This window comes from Mustela nivalis (assembly GCF_964662115.1).
Source record: "Mustela nivalis genome assembly, chromosome: 8".
NCBI classification, from domain to species: Eukaryota; Metazoa; Chordata; class Mammalia; order Carnivora; family Mustelidae; genus Mustela; species Mustela nivalis.
The window spans coordinates 58,087,328-58,096,593 of NC_139027.1; the positions used below are offsets into that span (position 1 = coordinate 58,087,328).

The 9,266-nt window shown below is 36.6% G+C and overlaps 1 long non-coding RNA gene across 1 annotated transcript in view; it reads left to right on the forward strand.

Moving 5' to 3' along the window:
• Positions 1–8,999, forward strand: part of LOC309872497 — a 43,075-nt gene extending 34,076 nt beyond the window's left edge. Inside the window, exons 2-3 of the long non-coding RNA XR_014315909.1 lie at positions 8,306–8,409; positions 8,923–8,999. This is a non-coding gene — a long non-coding RNA (uncharacterized lncRNA). The remainder of the gene's footprint in view (positions 1–8,305; positions 8,410–8,922) is intronic.
• The last annotated feature ends 267 nt before the right edge of the window (positions 9,000–9,266 follow it).

Genomic DNA, 9,266 nt, shown 5'->3' on the forward strand with positions numbered 1-9,266 from the left:
CAACTTTGCAGGCCAAAAGTGGGCAGCTTGATATACCCAAATTGTTGAAAGGAAAAAATTTCAAACCAAGAATAGTTTTCCTGGCAAGGTTATCATTCAGAACTGAAAGATAGATAAAAAGTTTTTCAAGCAACAAAAACAACAGTTGTTCATCACCACTAAACAGGTCTTACAGGAAATACTAAAGGTTATTCATTAGGATTGGGTGGGGGGGAGGCACTACCAAGTAGCAAGAAAATATGGAGGTTAAGAGACAAAAGTAATAAAATTATAATAATTAGTTAAGGTACACAAAAAAATTTAAAAATGTAAAATATGACATCAAAAACAGAACAAACACATTTGGTGAGGGAGTAAGAATGTAGTTTTTAGAATGTACTCAAACTTAAGATGTTATCAACTTAAGATAGACCATTATATACAGAGACTAGCAAATATTAATAGACCTAAGAGAGAAGTTGGAGCCAAGAATATACAATGAGAAAAAGACAATTTCTTCAATATGTGGTTTTGGGAAAATTGGATAGCCACATGCAAAAGGCTGAAACTAGATCACTATCTTATACCATACACAAAAATAAACTCAAAATAAAGACTTGAAAGTACAATCTGAAACCATATAATTCCTAGAAGGCAGTTAGCTCCTTGATACTGATCTTAACAATGTTTTCCTTCTTTCTTTCTTTCTGTCTAACTTCAAAGGCAAGGGAAACAAACAAAAATAAACAACAGGACTACATCAAACTAAAAAGTATCTGCACAATAAAGGAAACCATCAACAAAACAAAAAGGCAAGCTACTGAATGGGAGAAAATATTTGCAAATCGCATATCCAATAAGGGGTTAATATCCAAAATATATAAAGAACTCCTAACACAATAACAAAAACAACCTGACTGAAAAATGGGCAGAGGATCTGAATAGACATTTTCCCAAAGAACATATATATGGCCAACAGGCACTTGAAAAGATATTTAACATTACTAGTCATCAGAGAAATGGAAATCAAAACCAGAATGAGTTATCAATTTCATGCCTGTCAGAATGGCTATTATCAAAAAGACAAGAAGTAAGTGTTGGAGAGGATGTGAAGAAAAGAGAGCTTTTGTACACTGTTGGTAGGATTGTAAATTAGTGCAGCTACTACAGAAAAATAGTATGGAGATTCCTCAAAAAAGTAAAAATAGAACTAACATACAGTTCAGCTATTCCACTTCTGGGTATTTATTCAAGAAACACAAACACACTAATTCAAAAAGATACATGAAACCCATGTTCATTTCAGGATTATTAAAATAGTCAAGATAATGGAAATAAGTGTCCATTGACAGATAAATGAATAAAGAAGATGGCAATATACATATATATATATATAGATGGATAGAAATATAGACATGTAGTATATATATTGTACACGCATGTACACACACACAACAGAATACTACTGCCATAATACAGCCATAAAAAAGAAGGAAATCTTGCCATTTGCAGCAAATGGATGACCTTGATGGTATTATGCTAAGTGAAATAAGTCAGAAAGAGAGAGGTACATACATCATTTTTTTCATACACAGCATCTAAAAAACAAAACAGGTACTTGGCTGGGTCAGCTGGTAGGGCATGTGACTTTTAATCTCAAGGTTATGAGTTCAAACTCCACTTTGGGCATAGAGTTTACTTTAAAAAACCAAATTCATAGGTACAGATGGGTAATTATAAGAGGCGAAGGAGGTTTGGGGGGTAGACAAAGTTGGTGAAGGAGCTCTGCCATAAGGTGATGCCTGGTAACTGGACTATGGTGGTGATCACTTTGTAGTGTATACAAATATCAAATTATAATGTTGTATGCCTGAAACAAATACCAATTTTATCTCGGAAAAAAAGAAAAGAAAAAATAGGGGAAAATAAGAGCAATACCTTTTAAGTGAAGTTTGTTTGTAATTTGGTTCCATGTTTAAGACAAACATATTGACATCAGAGTTTCTAATGAATATTTTTATTTATTTATTTATTTGTCAGAGAGAGAGAGAGAGAGAGAGTGCACACAGGCAGGCAGAGTGGCAGGAAGAGGCACAAGGAGAAGCAGGCTCCCTGCTGAGCAAGAAGCCTGATGTGGGACTCCATCCCAGAACGCTGGGATCATGACCTGAGCCAAAGGCAGCTGCTTAACCAACTGAGCCATCCAGGCATCCCTCTAATGAATATATTTTATGCTATTTTTAAAAAGATTCAATTAAATTTAGTAGGGTTTTTTTTTATTTTATACATTCCATTAAGTAAGTTAATAATAACAAAAGCGGATCTGATTGAATAATTTCCTCTATGACTCATTTTGAGAACCTGTGTGAAATAAGACTTAATTTAACATTTGATTTCTTCAAGGAATTGATTCCATGTACAATTGGAAAACCATAAGGTACCTGGAAATAAACCTAACCAAAGAGGTAAAAGACTAGTACTCTGAAAAGTATAAAACACTGATGAAAGAAATTAAAGATGGCACAAAGAAATTGAAAAACATTCTGTGCTCATGGATTGGAAGAGCAAATATTGTTATAATGTCCATACTACCCAAAGCAGTCTACACATTTAATGCAATCCCTATCAAAATAGCAACAGCATTTTTCACAGAGTTAGAACAAACAATCCTAAAATTTGTATGGGACCACAAAAGACCCCAAACAACCAAAGCAATCTTGAAAAAGAAAAGCAAAGGTGGAGACATCACAATTCCAGAGTTTAAATTATATTACAAAGCTCTAGTGATCAAGACAGTATGGTACCGATACAAAAACAGACACTTAGATCAGTGGAACAGAATAGAAAACCCAGAAATAAACCTGCAATTATATAGTCAACTAATCTTAAAGCAGGAAAGAATATCCAGTGGAAAAAAAGATTGTCTCAACAAATTGTGCTGGGGAAAATTGGACAACATGCAAAAGAATGAAACTGGACAATTTTTAAAGTTTTATTTATCTTTATTATTATATATACAGACAGTGCAAGTGTTGGGGAGGGGAAAGGGGAGAGAAGGAGGAAGAGAATCTCAAGATGACTCCCTGCTGAGCAGAGGCTCGATGTGGGGCTCTATCTCAAAACACTGAGATCATGACCTGATCCAAAATCAAGAGTTGGATGCCTAACCAATCGACCCACCAGGTGCCCCTGGACTACTTTCTTACATGTTCAAAATGAATGACAGACCTAAATGTGAGACAGGAAACCACCAAAATCCTAGAGGAGAATACAGGCAGTAACCTCTTTGACATCAGCTGAGCAACTTCTTGCCAAGGCGAGAAGAAACAAAAGCAGAAGTAATCTACTGGGAATTTATCAAGATAAAAAGGTTCTGCAAGTGAAGGAAATAATCAACAAAACTAAAAGGCAACCTTGAATGGGAGAAGATATTTGCAAATGACATATCTGATAAAGGATTAGTATCCTAAAAATATATAAAGAACATATAGAACTCAACACCCAAAAAACAAAATAACCCAGTTAAAAAATGGACAGAAGATACGAATGGACATTTTGCCAAAGAAGACATATAGATGGTTAACACACACATGGAAAGATGGTCAACATCACTCACCACCAAATACAAATCATAACTACAATGAGATATCACTTGGCACCAGTCAGAATGGCTAAAATTAACAACATAGGAAACAATAGATGTTGGTGAGGATGCAGAGAAAGGGGAACACTCTTACACTGTTCCTGGGAATGCAACTGGTGCAGCCACTTTGGAAAACAGTATGGAGATTCATCAAAATGTTGAAAATAGAACTACCTATCACCCAGCAATGCACTTCTAAGTATTTACCTAAAGGACACAAAAATACTGATTCAAAGGAATACATGTACCCTGATGTTTATAGCAGCATTATCAACAATTGCCAAGTTATGGAAAGAGCCCAAATGCCCATATGCCCAGTGACTGCTGACTGGAGAAAGAAGTCATGGTACACACACCCACCCACCACACACACACACACACACACACACACACACACACACAGCAGCAGCATATTACTCAGCCATAAAAAAAGAATGAAATCGTGCCATTTGCAATGATGTGGAGCTAGAGACCATTATGCTAAGTGAAATAAGTCAGTCAGAGAAAGAAAATACTATTTGATATCACTTATGTGGAATTTAAGAAATGAAACAGATGAACATGGTGGGGAGGAAGAGGTGCAAACCAGAAAACAGACTCTTAACTATAAAGAACAAACTGAGAGTTACTGGAGGGGAGGTGAGCAGGTGGACAGGTTAAATGGGTGATGGGTATTTAAAGAGGGTATTTGTTGTGATGAACACGGTGTTATAGGTAAGTGCTGAGTCACTAAATGTTACACCTGAAACTATATCACACTGTATGTTAACTGAAATTTAAAGATGTTTTTATTAATTTAGAAAGAGAGAAAGAGGGCATGATAGAGCACAGAGGTGGCGAGGAGCAGAGGGAGAGGGAGAGACAGTCCAAAGCAGACTCCATGCTGAGCATAAGAGCCAGATGTGAGCTGGATCTCACAAATATTAGAGCATAACCTGAACTGAAACCAAGAGTTAGACATTTAACCAACTGTGCCACCTAGGTGCCCCTACTAACTAGAATATAAACAAAAACTTGAAAAAAGAAAAAATTAATATTTGATTTTTTGAATCTGTTTTATGTTTTCAGTAGTAATGTGAAATCAAATTTAGTGTATGCACACTGAAACTCTATAAGTTTCAAAATAAACTTCTGAAGTTGAATTTTATTATGAAGATTTTGCAAACTCAAAGTTCTTTGTGTTGTGTAATAATACGTAAGTAGCATATAGCCCAGTGCTTTGTTAGCATTTTTTATGACTGTTTATAGTCTAAAATTATCCTAACCACTCTTATGTACTATGTTGACATCTTTTATATATAACTATTAATATTATTCTCCATAGTTTTCCTTTTAAATATCAAATTGATTGACTCATAAACCCAAGCTTTCTTTTCTACTTCCTTTAATAAACTATTTAGTTGTTGCACAGTATATCCCAGGAATCATATTCCCTCTTCCCCTACACAAAAATGTCTTAGATTTTTATCTAATGTTAATTAGTTAAGCTGTTGGAAAAGATTTTACTGACCACCAAGGAAATACACTTATCTTTACTCCTTAACTTCTTACCTAATATGTGTGTGTCTGTGGGGAGGGGGGGATGTGTTGTTTTTTCCTGAAATCCTTATATTTTCAATTTTGCACTCTTTTCTCATGCTTTTGGCCTTTGGATGGGGCCTTGGTTTTAGTTAATTTTCAGCAATTGTTGCATTTTATATAATACAACAGTTTTTAAAACAATTTAAGGCTGAGGTACCTGGGTAGCTCAGTCAGTTGAGCTCTTGATTTTGGCTAAGGTCATGAACTCAAAGTGGTGAGATTGAGCCCTGCATTCGGCTCCCAGCTCAGTGAGCAGTCTGCTTGAGATTCTCAGTTTCCATCTGCCCCAACCCCCACATCATGGGCTACCCCCCAAAATAAATAAATCTTTAAAAAATAATAAAAATAAAGACAATTTAAGGCTACTGTCAAATCTAACATTTGGAAACACAATAAACGGAGTTCTGCCTCCTGAGGGCTGTTGTGACCAAATCCCAACATGACTTTTTGTTGAGGTACTTTACTATGGTCCTGTTTCTATACTGTTGTCCCTAAAGTTGTTGCCAAAACACAAATCAAATCTTGTACCTTTGCTGCTTACAAAGCTTCCATGGCTTCTAGCCACCTACAGGTAAAATTTGAAATCCCTTAGAACACAAAAAGAACCTTTTACCATCTGGCCCCATCTAACTTTTTTACCCTCATTTGCATTCCTCTTAATATGAACACAGGAGCTATAACCATGTAGAACTGCTTGTCAGTCTCAACAAATTATTTTTTATGTCAGTGTTCTCACTTGTTTGGTTACTTCTGTTCAGAACGTCCTGCCCTTCTCTCCCCATCTCCCCACCCCAATTTTTAGTATCTTTCAAAAGCCAACCAAAGTTCCCTTCCTCGGTGACAACACATTCAGACTGCGTGGCAGTCACTTCTTCCTCTAGTGAGGGAGAGTGACAGAGAAACAGAGAAACACACGGTCAAAAGACTATGAACTCATTAAGGACAAGGACTTCATCATTTATTCACCTATGTGTGCCCTAAATCTACCAGTCACACAGTAAATGAATGTTGAATTGCATTTTACTGAATAATATGGATTGAGTCTAATAATTGCATTTTCACTTTAAAGAATATTAACTACGTAGGTTTTCTCAGGTTACAGGTTCATAATATGCTTAAAAAACCACAGAATAGTTGCTAAAATTTTACAAATAAATACATTCTTATAATTTTTAATAAATTTTAGTTAAATTTATAGAGGCTTTCTGTTTGTTTGTTTTTTACTTTAAGTACTTTAAGGTATAATTCATAGAACTCATGTAAATGTCTCAGGGTAATTTGAAAGTATATAAAGCATAGAAATACTATTGGAATGGATAGCTGAGATACAAATATTAAAGTATAGGAATGTGCCAAAAAGAAATTCTTCCCTGGAGAGAATACATGTTTTTTTTTTTTTTTTTTTTTTAATTAGCAAAACCCTGACATATTTAATAAGGCATTGCAAAATCTGCCCCTCCCTTCCTCCCACCAGAGGAGGCAAAGTCAAAGTTTACACTGCACTTTGTTTAGAAACTCTGGAACCATGTGTTTAAAGAATGACAGAGGTTTGTCAAGACTTTCTGCCAAAGCACATCACAAGCTTAACATGTGTTTACTGCCTGCTCTCAAAAACTAGTCTCCATGAGCCAGCCAGCTGCTAGCTAGCATTAGGGATACCCTCTAGCTAGTGAGGCCTCAAACTGGGTCACATCTCCATTTCCCAAAGGAAGCTCTGGAAACTTTCTGCTGTCTTTGTTTCTCATATAACTTGTTAGCTCTGTTTTATAAAATTCTGCAATTTTAACCTAGAGCCATGACATTAAAATTTATAAATATGAAAATTTATAACTATGAAAAATATATATATATATTTAAAGATTTTTTTTAAAAGATTTTATTTATTTATTTGACAGAGAGAGAGAACACAAGCAGAGGGAGTGGGAGAGGGAGAAGCAGGCTTTCTACCAAGCAGGGAGCCTGATGCAGGGCTCGATCCCTGGACCCTGGGATCATAACCTGAACTGAAGGCAGACGCTTAACGACTGAGCCACCCAGGTGCCCCTGAAAATGCACATATTAGAATGTTCTTAACTAAGTTAATAACCTTCCTGATCAACTTGTTTTTCCCAAATACTTTGTTACAATGCAGCCATCTTTGCAAATGCCTACCTCAAAAAGTTGAAGTCCTAACAATAACTGAACATTTATTGAGTGCTCTTAATGTCCCAAGCACTATGCTTTTTTATCTTTTGGTTCTCATAGGAGTTTTTGGAAAGAAAATGACTCAAATACATGTTCCTGCCCCCACCTTTTCCCCCCTTTCTTCCCCTAATGCCTTACTGGAGCTACTCAGTAATTAAAAGCAGCCACCAGAGGCTTTTGTTGATTATCTGTGTTTTGGTGGGGGGGGTTGCCTTTAAGAGAGGGTAGATACTATGAGGTCTGTAACTTGGGAAAGCCAACTCCCTTTAGGAGGAAGATGACTGTCTGGGTAGATGCAGTCACTCTTTTAAGTGCCTGAGAAAAGAGTCTTTCTCTTCCCATTCTTGGAGAGCCAGAATCAAAGAAGCCCTCACCTACCTTTTTCAATGGAGTCCCAATTTGCCAGCTTGCCTGCTTTTGGCTAGAAAGTGTTTCTCAAAATGCTGTCCTTGGATCCATAGCAAAGGCATCACCTAGGGGAATCTGTTAGAACTTGTTAGAAATGCAAATTCTCATTAGAGGTCTATACATCAGAAACTCTGGGAGCAGGGCTCAGGAAGATGTGTTTTAATAAGCCTTCCAGGAGATTATGATACACACTCAAGTTTGAGAACCAAGGGGCCAGGAGAGCAGAAAGTTTAATAGCTTCCACCTGCTGGAAACCCCAGCTACCTAACCTAGGAAGGTGCTGAGGAACTCGTATCCATTAATAAGGCATAGGAAGTTGCCATGCATTTCATGAACTCAGTAATTTGTGGGAGGTTTGTTTTCATTGAGTGAATAATAAAATGTTTTATTTATGCTGGAATCCATCATTTCTTCATTCCCACTGTCACTCTCCTAATTCAAACATTCATTAAATGATTCTTTATTGCTTAGGCCATCCCTGTGATCTCTAACTATTCTCTTCATTTTCAGGCTCTCCCCTACTGCTGCCAAAGGAATCTTCTGAAAGTCAATATTGATTATGCTCCCACTGTTAAAAGAAATTATAGGAGGGAAGGAAGAAGAAAGACTGAGAGGTAGGCAGTGACATATTACCAGGCCTTAGAGACCATTTTAAGGATTTTGGGTTTTATTCTAAGTGCAATGAAAAGTCCTATCTGGCTGAAAGTTTTGACTTTCTAAGCCTAGAGTCTTTTACCCTAGCGTCCCTAGACCTTCACATTAGACCCTTTTGATAACTATGTCTGTGAGAATCCAACCAAGTTTGCTAGGCCTTTCTCAAGCACTGTGTCATAGCTGCTTGGGAGCACTTCACCCGCTGGCTAAGTTCTCTCAAACCTTGCCCCATCCATTGCCATTTTTGTCTTCTGTTTCTCTGTAATCAACCATAATGCTCTGAAAGGGAGGCAAATTTAATCTTCACCCTCTTAGGGTTCTTTTTGATTGGGCCTGAGAATTAAATTGGCATAAGACTCATCAGCAGGAGAAAAGCATACCAACTTATTTAATACAAGTTTTGCATAACACGGGAAACTTCGTAAGGAAAGAAGACCTAAATGAGTGGCCAAACTTACTTGCTTTTATATTAGGTTGAACAAAGAGAGGCAATTATGGAAAAATGACTATATGGGGAGGCTAAAGGAAGAGAAGAATTATTTTCACAAGGTTTGTATTGCAGTCTCTTGGTCTTAACTTCTTGTCCTCGATGATAGTGTTATGTTCCTTGTTGTATAGAGAGGTCATCTTTCATATAGGAATTTCATCTCCTGCTTTCAAGAAAAAGAAGAAAAGTCAGAGTGGTTTTCTTATATTTGCTGTTGTTCAAGTGCCTTTAATTAAAAATATTAATATACCAGAGTAGCATATTTTGGGGTGACATTTCTGAACTCCTTCAGTTCCTAGCATGCCTCCAGATGAGGCCATACAAGTTCAC